This window comes from Lissotriton helveticus, chromosome 2_1 (genome assembly GCF_964261635.1).
Source record: "Lissotriton helveticus chromosome 2_1, aLisHel1.1, whole genome shotgun sequence".
NCBI classification, from domain to species: Eukaryota; Metazoa; Chordata; class Amphibia; order Caudata; family Salamandridae; genus Lissotriton; species Lissotriton helveticus.
The window spans coordinates 1,631,277,473-1,631,290,980 of record NC_136059.1 but is presented as its reverse complement, the minus strand read 5'-3'; positions in this window follow the sequence as shown (position 1 = coordinate 1,631,290,980).

Sequence of the window (13,508 nt, the reverse complement as noted above, 5' to 3'; positions counted from 1 at the left end):
AGGAGCATGAAAATGACGATAAAGATGCTCATTTTATCTCCAAAAGTGATGATCCACCTCTGAAAGTCAGAATTAGTTGAAAGATGGAAGGTTTTAAAACGGACCATTTTGGTCATCTCAGAGCAATTTCATCAGGTCGCGGGTCATCGATCGTTTTGCATGAAAAATTGAACGTTCTCGCATGAACAATAATTTACTCTAAATGTTGTTTATATCTCTTCCCGCAGTGAATAAACACGTTTTAAGCCCTCGAAGTGAGCATTTGGGCCTTTTTAAGTCACTTTTAACCATGAGCCAAATCTTGAGTTTTGGCTCCCTAGAAGCATGAAAATGACGATAAAGATGCTCATTTTATCTCCAAAAGTGATGATGCACCTCTGAGAGTCAAAATTAGTTGAAAGATGAAAATTTTCAAAACGGACCATTTTGGTCATCTCGGAGCAATTTCATCAGGTCGCGGGTCATCGATCGTTTTGCATGAAAAATTGAATGTTCTCGCATGAACAATAATTTACTCTAAATGTTGTTTATATCTCTTCCCACAGTGAATAAACACGTTTTAAGCCCTCGAAGTGAGCATTTGGGTGCTTTTACGTCACTTTTACCCATGAGCCAAATCTTGAGTTTTGGCTCCCTAGAAGCATGAAAATGACTATAAAGATGCTCATTTTATATCCAAAAGTGATGATCCACCTCTGAGATTCAAAATTAGTTGAAAGATGAAAATTTTCAAAACGGACCATTTTGGTCATCTCGGAGCAATTTCATCAGGTCGCGGGTCATCGATCGTTTTGCATGAAAAATTGAACGTTCTTGCATGAACATTAATTTACTCTAAATGTTGTTTATATCTCTTCCCGCAGTGAATAAACACGTTTTAAGCCCTCGAAGTGAGCATTTGGGTCCTTTTAAGTCACTTTTAACCATGAGCCAAATCTTGAGTTTTGGCTCCCTAGAAGCATGAAAATGACGATAAAGATGCTCATTTTATATCCAAAAGTGATGATCCACCTCTGAGAGTCCAAATTATTTGAAAGATGAAAATTTTCAAAACGGACCATTTTGGTCATCTCGGAGCAATTTCATCAGGTCGCGGGTCATCGATCGTTTTGCATGAAAAATTGAACGTTCTCGCATGAACAATAATTTACTCTAAATGTTGTTTATATCTCTTCCCGCAGTGAATAAACACGTTTTAAGCCCTCGAAGTGAGCATTTGGGCCTTTTTAAGTCACTTTTAACCATGAGCCAAATCTTGAGTTTTGGTTCCTTAGAAGCATGAAAATGACGATAAAGATGCTCATTTTATCTCCAAAAGTGATGATCCACCTCTGAGAGTCAAGATTAGTTGAAAGATGAAAATTTTCAAAACGGACCATTTTGGTCATCTCGGAGCAATTTCATCAGGTCGCGGGTCATCGATCGTTTTGCATGAAAAATTGAACGTTCTTGCATGAACATTAATTTACTCTAAATGTTGTTTATATCTCTTCCCGCAGTGAATAAAAACGTTTTAAGCCCTCGAAGTGAGCATTTGGGTCCTTTTAAGTCACTTTTAACCATTAACCAAATCTTGAGTTTTGGCTCCCTAGAAGCATGAAAATGACGATAAAGATGCTCATTTTATATCCAAAAGTGATGATCCACCTCTGAGAGTCAAAATTAGTTGAAAGATGAAAATTTTCAAAACGGACCATTTTGGTCATCTCGGAGCAATTTCATCAGGTCGCGGGTCATCGATCGTTTTGCATGAAAAATTGAACGTTCTCGCATGAACAATAATTTACTCTAAATGTTGTATATATCTCTTCCCGCAGTGACTAAACACGTTTTAAGCCCTCGAAGTGAGCATTTGGGTCCTTTTAAGTCACTTTTACCCATGAGCCAAATCTTGAGTTTTGGCTCCCTAGAAGCATGAAAATGACTATAAAGATGCTCATTTTAGCTCCAAAAGTGATGATCCACCTCTGAGAGTAAAAATTAGTTGAAAGATGAACATTTTCAAAACGGACCATTTTGGTCATCTCAGAGCAATTTCATCAGGTCGCGGGTCAACGATCGTTTTGCATGAAAAATTGAACGTTCTCGCATGAACATTATTTTACTCTAAATGTTGTTTATATCTCTTCCCGCAGTGAATAAACACGTTTTAAGCCCTCGAAGTGAGCATTTGGGCCTTTTTAAGTCACTTTTAACCATGAGCCAAATCTTGAGTTTTGACTCCCTAGAAGCATGAAAATGACGATAAAGATGTTCATTTTATATCCAAAAGTGATGATCCACCTCTGAGAGTCAAAATTAGTTGAAAGATGAAAATTTTCAAAACGGACCATTTTGGTCATCTCGGAGCAATTTCATCAGGTCGCGGGTCATCGATCGTTTTGCATGAAAAATTGAACGTTCTTGCATGAACATTAATTTACTCTAAATGTTGTTTATATCTCTTCCCGCAGTGAATAAACACGTTTTAAGCCCTCGAAGTGAGCATTTGGGCCTTTTTAAGTCACTTTTAACCATGAGCCAAATCTTGAATTTTGGCTCCCTAGAAGCATGAAATGACGATAAAGATGCTCATTTTATCTCCAAAAGTGATGATCCACCTCTGAGAGTCAAAATTAGTTGAAAGATGAAAATTTTCAAAACGGACCATTTTGGTCATCTCGGAGCAATTTCATCAGGTCGCGGGTCATCGATCGTTTTGCATGAAAAATTGAACGTTCTTGCATGAACATTAATTTACTCTAAATGTTGTTTATATCTCTTCCCGCAGTGAATAAACACGTTTTAAGCCCTCGAAGTGAGCATTTGGGTCCTTTTAAGTCACTTTTAACCATTAACCAAATCTTGAGTTTTGGCTCCCTAGAAGCATGAAAATGACGATAAAGATGCTCATTTTATATCCAAAAGTGATGATCCACCTCTGAGAGTCAAAATTAGTTGAAAGATGAAAATTTTCAAAACGGACCATTTTGGTCATCTCGGAGCAATTTCATCAAGTCGCGGGTCATCGATCGTTTTGCATGAAAAATTGAACGTTCTTGCATGAACAATAATTTACTCTAAATGTTGTTTACATCTCTTCCCGCAGTGACTAAACACGTTTTAAGCCCTCGAAGTGAGCATTTGGGTCCTTTTAAGTCACTTTTACCCATGAGCCAAATCTTGAGTTTTGGCTCCCTAGAAGCATGAAAATGACTATAAAGATGCTCATTTTAGCTCCAAAAGTGATGATCCACCTCTGAGAGTAAAAATTAGTTGAAAGATGAACATTTTCAAAACGGACCATTGTGGTCATCTCAGAGCAATTTCATCAGGTCGCGGGTCAACGATCGTTTTGCATGAAAAATTGAACGTTCTCGCATGAACATTATTTTACTCTAAATGTTGTTTATATCTCTTCCCGCAGTGAATAAACACGTTTTAAGCCCTCGAAGTGAGCATTTGGGCCTTTTTAAGTCACTTTTAACCATGAGCCAAATCTTGAGTTTTGGTTCCTTAGAAGCATGAAAATGACGATAAAGATGCTCATTTTATCTCCAAAAGTGATGATCCACCTCTGAAAGTCAGAATTAGTTGAAAGATGGAAGGTTTTAAAACGGACCATTTTGGTCATCTCAGAGCAATTTCATCAGGTCGCGGGTCATCGATCGTTTTGCATGAAAAATTGAACGTTCTCGCATGAACAGTAATTTACTCTAAATGTTGTTTATATCTCTTCCCGCAGTGAATAAACACGTTTTAAGCCCTCGAAGTGAGCATTTGGGCCTTTTTATGTCACTTTTAACCATGAGCCAAATCTTGAATTTTGGCTCCCTAGAAGCATGAAATGACGATAAAGATGCTCATTTTATCTCCAAAAGTGATGATCCACCTCTGAGAGTCAAGATTAGTTGAAAGATGAAAATTTTCAAAACGGACCATTTTGGTCATCTCGGAGCAATTTCATCAGGTCGCGGGTCATCGATCGTTTTGCATGAAAAATTGAACGTTCTTGCATGAACATTAATTTACTCTAAATGTTGTTTATATCTCTTCCCGCAGTGAATAAACACGTTTTAAGCCCTCGAAGTGAGCATTTGGGTCCTTTTAAGTCACTTTTAACCATTAACCAAATCTTGAGTTTTGGCTCCCTAGAAGCATGAAAATGACGATAAAGATGCTCATTTTATATCCAAAAGTGATGATCCACCTCTGAGAGTCAAAATTAGTTGAAAGATGAACATTTTCAAAACGGACCATTTTGGTCATCTCAGAGCAATTTCATCAGGTCGGTGGGTCAACGATCGTTTTGCATGAAAAATTGAACGTTCTCGCATGAACATTATTTTACTCTAAATGTTGTTTATATCTCTTCCGGCAGTGAATAAACACGTTTTAAGCCCTTGAAGTGAGCATTTGGGCCTTTTTAAGTCACTTTTAACCATGAGCCAAATCTTGAGTTTTGGCTCCCTAGAAGCATGAAAATGACGATAAAGATGCTCATTTTATATCCAAAAGTGATGATCCACCTCTGAGAGTCAAAATTAGTTGAAAGATGAAAATTTTCAAAACGGACCATTTTGGTCATCTCGGAGCAATTTCATCAGGTCGCGGGTCATCGATCGTTTTGCATGAAAAATTGAACGTTCTCGCATGAACAATAATTTACTCTAAATGTTGTTTACATCTCTTCCCGCAGTGACTAAACACGTTTTAAGCCCTCGAAGTGAGCATTTGGGTCCTTTTAAGTCACTTTTACCCATGAGCCAAATCTTGAGTTTTGGCTCCCTAGAAGCATGAAAATGACTATAAAGATGCTCATTTTAGCTCCAAAAGTGATGATCCACCTCTGAGAGTAAAAATTAGTTGAAAGATGAACATTTTCAAAACGGACCATTGTGGTCATCTCAGAGCAATTTCATCAGGTCGCGGGTCAACGATCGTTTTGCATGAAAAATTGAACGTTCTCGCATGAACATTATTTTACTCTAAATGTTGTTTATATCTCTTCCCGCAGTGAATAAACACGTTTTAAGCCCTCGAAGTGAGCATTTGGGCCTTTTTAAGTCACTTTTAACCATGAGCCAAATCTTGAGTTTTGGTTCCTTAGAAGCATGAAAATGACGATAAAGATGCTCATTTTATCTCCAAAAGTGATGATCCACCTCTGAGAGTCAAGATTAGTTGAAAGATGAAAATTTTCAAAACGGACCATTTTGGTCATCTCGGAGCAATTTCATCAGGTCGCGGGTCATCGATCGTTTTGCATGAAAAATTGAACGTTCTTGCATGAACATTAATTTACTCTAAATGTTGTTTATATCTCTTCCCGCAGTGAATAAAAACGTTTTAAGCCCTCGAAGTGAGCATTTGGGTCCTTTTAAGTCACTTTTAACCATTAACCAAATCTTGAGTTTTGGCTCCCTAGAAGCATGAAAATGACGATAAAGATGCTCATTTTATATCCAAAAGTGATGATCCACCTCTGAGAGTCAAAATTAGTTGAAAGATGAAAATTTTCAAAACGGACCATTTTGGTCATCTCGGAGCAATTTCATCAGGTCGCGGGTCATCGATCGTTTTGCATGAAAAATTGAACGTTCTCGCATGAACAATAATTTACTCTAAATGTTGTATATATCTCTTCCCGCAGTGACTAAACACGTTTTAAGCCCTCGAAGTGAGCATTTGGGTCCTTTTAAGTCACTTTTACCCATGAGCCAAATCTTGAGTTTTGGCTCCCTAGAAGCATGAAAATGACTATAAAGATGCTCATTTTAGCTCCAAAAGTGATGATCCACCTCTGAGAGTAAAAATTAGTTGAAAGATGAACATTTTCAAAACGGACCATTTTGGTCATCTCAGAGCAATTTCATCAGGTCGCGGGTCAACGATCGTTTTGCATGAAAAATTGAACGTTCTCGCATTAACATTATTTTACTCTAAATGTTGTTTATATCTCTTCCCGCAGTGAATAAACACGTTTTAAGCCCTTGAAGTGAGCATTTGGGCCTTTTTAAGTCACTTTTAACCATGAGCCAAATCTTGAGTTTTGGCACCCTAGAAGCATGAAAATGACGATAAAGATGCTCATTTTATCTCCAAAAGTGATGATCCACCTCTGAGAGTCAAAATTAGTTGAAAGATGAAAATTTTCAAAACGGACCATTTTGGTCATGTCGGAGCAATTTCATCAGGTCGCGGGTCATCGATCGTTTTGCATGAAAAATTGAACGTTCTTGCATGAACATTAATTTACTCTAAATGTTGTTTATATCTCTTCCCGCAGTGAATAAACACGTTTTAAGCCCTCAAAGTGAGCATTTGGGCCTTTTTAAGTCACTTTTAACCATGAGCCAAATCTTGAGTTTTGGCTCCCTAGAAGTATGAAAATGACGATAAAGATGCTCATTTTATCACCAAAAGTGACGATCCACCTCTGAGAGTCAAAATTAGTTGAAAGATGAACATTTTCGAAACGGACTATTTTGGTCATCTCAGAGCAATTTCATCAGGTCGCGGGTCATCGATCGTTTTGCATGAAAAATTGAACGTTCTGGCATGAACATTAATTTACTCTAAATGTTGTTTATATCTCTTCCCGCAGTGAATAAACACGTTTTAAGCCCTCGAAGTGAGCATTTGGGCCTTTTTAAGTCACTTTTAACCATGAGCCAAATCTTGAGTTTTGGATCCCTAGAAGCATGAAAATGACGATAAAGATGCTCATTTTATCTCCAAAAGTGATGATCCACGTCTGAGAGTCAAAATTAGTTGAAAGATGACAATTTTCAAAACGGACCATTTTGGTCATCTCGGAGCAATTTCATTAGGTCGCGGGTCATCGATCGTTTTGCATGAAAAATTGAACGTTCTTGCATGAACATTAATTTACTCTAAATGTTGTTTATATCTCTTCCCGCAGTGAATAAACACGTTTTAAGCCCTCGAAGTGAGCATTTGGGTCCTTTTAAGTCACTTTTACCCATGAGCCAAATCTTGAGTTTTGGCTCCCTAGAAGCATGAAAATGACTATAAAGATGCTCATTTTAGCTCCAAAAGTGATGATCCACCTCTGAGAGTAAAAATTAGTTGAAAGATGAACATTTTCAAAACGGAACATTTTGGTCATCTCAGAGCAATTTCATCAGGTCGCGGGTCAACGATCGTTTTGCATGAAAAATTGAACGTTCTCGCATGAACATTATTTTACTCTAAATGTTGTTTATATCTCTTCCCGCAGTGAATAAACACGTTTTAAGCCCTCGAAGTGAGCATTTGGGTCCTTTTAATTCACTTTTAACCATGAGCCAAATCTTGAGTTTTGGCTCCCTAGAAGCATGAAAATGACGATAAAGATGCTCATTTTATATCCAAAAGTGATGATCCACCTCTGAGAGTCAAAATTAGTTGAAAGATGAAAATTTTCAAAACGGACCATTTTGGTCATCTCGGAGCAATTTCATCAGGTCGCGGGTCATCGATCGTTTTGCATGAAAAATTGAACGTTCTTGCATGAACATTAATTTACTCTAAATGTTGTTTATATCTCTTCCCGCAGTGAATAAACACGTTTTAAGCCCTCGAAGTGAGCATTTGGTCCTTTTTAAGTCACTTTTAACCATGAGCCAAATCTTGAGTTTTGACTCCCTAGAAGCATGAAAATGACGATAAAGATGCTCATTTTATCTCCAAAAGTGATGATACACCTCTGAGAGTCAAAATTAGTTGAAAGATGAACATTTTCAAAACGGACTATTTTGGTCATCTCGGAGCAATTTCATCAGGTCGCGGGTCATCGATCGTTTTGCATGAAAAATTGAATGTTCTTGCATGAACATTAATTTACTCTAAATGTTGTTTATATCTCTTCCCGCAGTGAATAAACACGTTTTAAGCCCTCGAAGTGAGCATTTGGGTCCTTTTAATTCACTTTTAACCATGAGCCAAATCTTGAGTTTTGGCTCCCTAGAAGCATGAAAATGACGATAAAGATGCTCATTTTATATCCAAAAGTGATGATCCACCTCTGAGAGTCAAAATTAGTTGAAAGATGAAAATTTTCAAAACGGACCATTTTGGTCATCTCGGAGCAATTTCATCAGGTCGCGGGTCATCGATCGTTTTGCATGAAAAATTGAACGTTCTTGCATGAACATTAATTTACTCTAAATGTTGTTTATATCTCTTCCCGCAGTGAATAAACACGTTTTAAGCCCTCGAAGTGAGCATTTGGGTCCTTTTAAGTCACTTTTAACCATGAGCCAAATCTTGAGTTTTGGCTCCCTAGAAGCATGAAAATGACGATAAAGATGCTCATTTTATATCCAAAAGTGATGATCCACCTCTGAGAGTCAAAATTAGTTGAAAGATGAAAATTTTCAAAACGGACCATTTTGGTCATCTCGGAGCAATTTCATCAGGTCGCGGGTCATCGATCGTTTTGCATGAAAAATTGAACGTTCTCGCATGAACAATAATTTACTCTAAATGTTGTTTATATCTCTTCCCGCAGTGACTAAACAAGTTTTAAGCCATCGAAGTGAGCATTTGGGCCTTTTTAAGTCACTTTTAACCATGAGCCAAATCTTGAGTTTTGGCTCCCTAGGAGCATGAAAATGACGATAAAGATGCTCATTTTATCTCCAAAAGTGATGATCCACCTCTGAAAGTCAGAATTAGTTGAAAGATGGAAGGTTTTAAAACGGACCATTTTGGTCATCTCGGAGCAATTTCATCAGGTCGCGGGTCATCGATCGTTTTGCATGAAAAATTGAACGTTCTCGCATGAACAATAATTTACTCTAAATGTTGTTTATATCTCTTCCCGCAGTGACTAAACACGTTTTAAGCCCTCGAAGTGAGCATTTGGGTCCTTTTAAGTCACTTTTACCCATGAGCCAAATCTTGAGTTTTGGCTCCCTAGAAGCATGAAAATGACTATAAAGATGCTCATTTTAGATCCAAAAGTGATGATCCACCTCTGAGAGTGAAAATTAGTTGAAAGATGAACATTTTCAAAACGGACCATTTTGGTCATCTCAGAGCAATTTCATCAGGTTCGCGGGTCAACAATCGTTTTGCATGAAAAATTGAACATTCTCGCATGAACATTATTTTACTCTAAATGTTGTTTATATCTCTTCCCGCAGTGAATAAACACGTTTTAAGCCCTCGAAGTGAGCATTTGGGCCTTTTTAAGTCACTTTTAACCATGAGCCAAATCTTGAATTTTGGCTCCCTAGAAGCATGAAATGACGATAAAGATGCTCATTTTATCTCCAAAAGTGATGATCCACCTCTGAGAGTCAAAATTAGTTGAAAGATGAAAATTTTCAAAACGGACCATTTTGGTCATCTCGGAGCAATTTCATCAGGTCGCGGGTCATCGATCGTTTTGCATGAAAAATTGAACGTTCTTGCATGAACATTAATTTACTCTAAATGTTGTTTATATCTCTTCCCGCAGTGAATAAACACGTTTTAAGCCCTCGAAGTGAGCATTTGGGTCCTTTTAAGTCACTTTTAACCATTAACCAAATCTTGAGTTTTGGCTCCCTAGAAGCATGAAAATGACGATAAAGATGCTCATTTTATATCCAAAAGTGATGATCCACCTCTGAGAGTCAAAATGAGTTGAAAGATGAAAATTTTCAAAACGGACCATTTTGGTCATCTCGGAGCAATTTCATCAGGTCGCGCGGGTCATCGATCGTTTTGCATGAAAAATTGAACGTTCTCGCATGAACAATAATTTACTCTAAATGTTGTTTACATCTCTTCCCGCAGTGACTAAACACGTTTTAAGCCCTCGAAGTGAGCATTTGGGTCCTTTTAAGTCACTTTTACCCATGAGCCAAATCTTGAGTTTTGGCTCCCTAGAAGCATGAAAATGACTATAAAGATGCTCATTTTAGCTCCAAAAGTGATGATCCACCTCTGAGAGTAAAAATTAGTTGAAAGATGAACATTTTCAAAACGGACCATTGTGGTCATCTCAGAGCAATTTCATCAGGTCGCGGGTCAACGATCGTTTTGCATGAAAAACTTGAACGTTCTCGCATGAACATTATTTTACTCTAAATGTTGTTTATATCTCTTCCCGCAGTGAATAAACACGTTTTAAGCCCTCGAAGTGAGCATTTGGGCCTTTTTAAGTCACTTTTAACCATGAGCCAAATCTTGAGTTTTGGTTCCTTAGAAGCATGAAAATGACGATAAAGATGCTCATTTTATCTCCAAAAGTGATGATCCACCTCTGAAAGTCAGAATTAGTTGAAAGATGGAAGGTTTTAAAACGGACCATTTTGGTCATCTCAGAGCAATTTCATCAGGTCGCGGGTCATCGATTGTTTTGCATGAAAAATTGAACGTTCTCGCATGAACAGTAATTTACTCTAAATGTTGTTTATATCTCTTCCCGCAGTGAATAAACACGTTTTAAGCCCTCGAAGTGAGCATTTGGGCCTTTTTATGTCACTTTTAACCATGAGCCAAATCTTGAATTTTGGCTCCCTAGAAGCATGAAATGACGATAAAGATGCTCATTTTATCTCCAAAAGTGATGATCCACCTCTGAGAGTCAAGATTAGTTGAAAGATGAAAATTTTCAAAACGGACCATTTTGGTCATCTCGGAGCAATTTCATCAGGTCGCTGGTCATCAATCGTTTTGCATGAAAAATGGAACGTTCTTGCATGAACATTAATTTACTCTAAATGTTGTTTATATCTCTACCCGCAGTGAATAAACACGTTTTAAGCCCTCGAAGTGAGCATTTGGGCCTTTTTAAGTCACTTTTAACCATGAGCCAAATCTTGAGTTTTGGCTCCCTAGAAGCATGAAAATGACGATAAAGATGCTCATTTTATCTCCAAAAGTGATGATCCACCTCTGAGAGTAAAAATTAGTTGAAAGATGAACATTTTCAAAACGGACCATTTTGGTCATCTCAGAGCAATTTCATCAGGTTCGCGGGTCAACAATCGTTTTGCATGAAAAATTGAACATTCTCGCATGAACATTATTTTACTCTAAATGTTGTTTATATCTCTTCCCGCAGTGAATAAACACGTTTTAAGCCCTCGAAGTGAGCATTTGGGCCTTTTTAAGTCACTTTTAACCATGAGCCAAATATTGAGTTTTGACTCCCTAGAAGCATGAAAATGACGATAAAGATGCTCATTTTATCTCCAAAAGTGATGATACACCTCTGAGAGTCAAAATTAGTTGAAAGATGAACATTTTCAAAACGGACTATTTTGGTCATCTCAGAGCAATTTCATCAGGTCGCGGGTCATCGATCGTTTTTCATGAAAAATTGAACGTTCTCGCATGAACATTAATTTACTCTAAATGTTGTTTATATCTCTTCCCGCAGTGAATAAACAAGTTTTAAGCCCTCGAAGTGAGCATTTGGGTCCTTTTAATTCACTTTTAACCATGAGCCAAATCTTGAGTTTTGGCTCCTTAGAAGCATGAAAATGACGATAAAGATGCTCATTTTAGCTCCAAAAGTGATGATCCACCTCTGAGAGTAAAAATTAGTTGAAAGATGAACATTTTCAAAACGGACCATTTTGGTCATCTCAGAGCAATTTCATCAGGTCGCGGGTCAACGATCGTTTTGCATGAAAAATTGAACGTTCTCGCATGAACATTATTTTACTCTAAATGTTGTTTATATCTCTTCCCGCAGTGAATAAACACGTTTTAAGCCCTCAAAGTGAGCATTTGGGCCTTTTTAAGTCACTTTTAACCATGAGCCAAATCTTGAGTTTTGGCTCCCTAGAAGTATGAAAATGACGATAAAGATGCTCATTTTATCACCAAAAGTGACGATCCACCTCTGAGAGTCAAAATTAGTTGAAAGATGAACATTTTCGAAACGGACTATTTTGGTCATCTCAGAGCAATTTCATCAGGTCGCGGGTCATCGATCGTTTTGCATGAAAAATTGAACGTTCTGGCATGAACATTAATTTACTCTAAATGTTGTTTATATCTCTTCCCGCAGTGAATAAACACGTTTTAAGCCCTCGAAGTGAGCATTTGGGCCTTTTTAAGTCACTTTTAACCATGAGCCAAATCTTGAGTTTTGGATCCCTAGAAGCATGAAAATGATGATAAAGATGCTCATTTTATCTCCAAAAGTGATGATCCACGTCTGAGAGTCAAAATTAGTTGAAAGATGAAAATTTTCAAAACGGACCATTTTGGTCATCTCGGAGCAATTTCATCAGGTCGCGGGTCATCGATCGTTTTGCATGAAAAATTGAACGTTCTTGCATGAACATTAATTTACTCTAAATGTTGTTTATATCTCTTCCCGCAGTGAATAAACACGTTTCAAGCCCTCGAAGTGAGCATTTGGGTCCTTTTAATTCACTTTTAACCATGAGCCAAATCTTGAGTTTTGGCTCCTTAGAAGCATGAAAATGACGATAAAGATGCTCATTTTATCTCCAAAAGTGATGATCCACCTCTGAAAGTCAGAATTAGTTGAAAGATGGAAGGTTTTAAAACGGACCATTTTGGTCATCTCAGAGCAATTTCATCAGGTCGCGGTTCATCGATCGTTTTGCATGAAAAATTGAACGTTCTCGCATGAACAATAATTTACTCTAAATGTTGTTTATATCTCTTCCCGCAGTGAATAAACACGTTTTAAGCCCTCGAAGTGAGCATTTGGGTCCTTTTACGTCACTTTTACCCATGAGCCAAATCTTGAGTTTTGGCTCCCTAGAAGCATGAAAATGACTATAAAGATGCTCATTTTAGCTCCAAAAGTGATGATCCACCTCTGAGAGTAAAAATTAGTTGAAAGATGAACATTTTCAAAACGGACCATTTTGGTCATCTCAGAGCAATTTCATCAGGTCGCGGGTCAACGATCGTTTTGCATGAAAAATTGAACGTTCTCGCATGAACATTATTTTACTCTAAATGTTGTTTATATCTCTTCCCGCAGTGAATAAACACGTTTTAAGCCCTCGAAGTGAGCATTTGGGCCTTTTTAAGTCACTTTTAACCATGAGCCAAATCTTGAGTTTTGACTCCCTAGAAGCATGAAAATGACGATAAAGATGTTCATTTTTTTATCCAAAAGTGATGATCCACCTCTGAGAGTCAAAATTAGTTGAAAGATGAAAATTTTCAAAACGGACCATTTTGGTCATCTCGGAGCAATTTCATCAGGTCGCGGGTCATCGATCGTTTTGCATGAAAAATTGAACGTTCTTGCATGAACATTAATTTACTCTAAATGTTGTTTATATCTCTTCCCGCAGTGAATAAACACGTTTTAAGCCCTCGAAGTGAGCATTTGGGCCTTTTTAAGTCACTTTTAACCATGAGCCAAATCTTGAATTTTGGCTCCCTAGAAGCATGAAATGACGATAAAGATGCTCATTTTATCTCCAAAAGTGATGATCCACCTCTGAGAGTCAAAATTAGTTGAAAGATGAAAATTTTCAAAACGGACCATTTTGGTCATCTCGGAGCAATTTCATCAGGTCGCGGGTCATCGA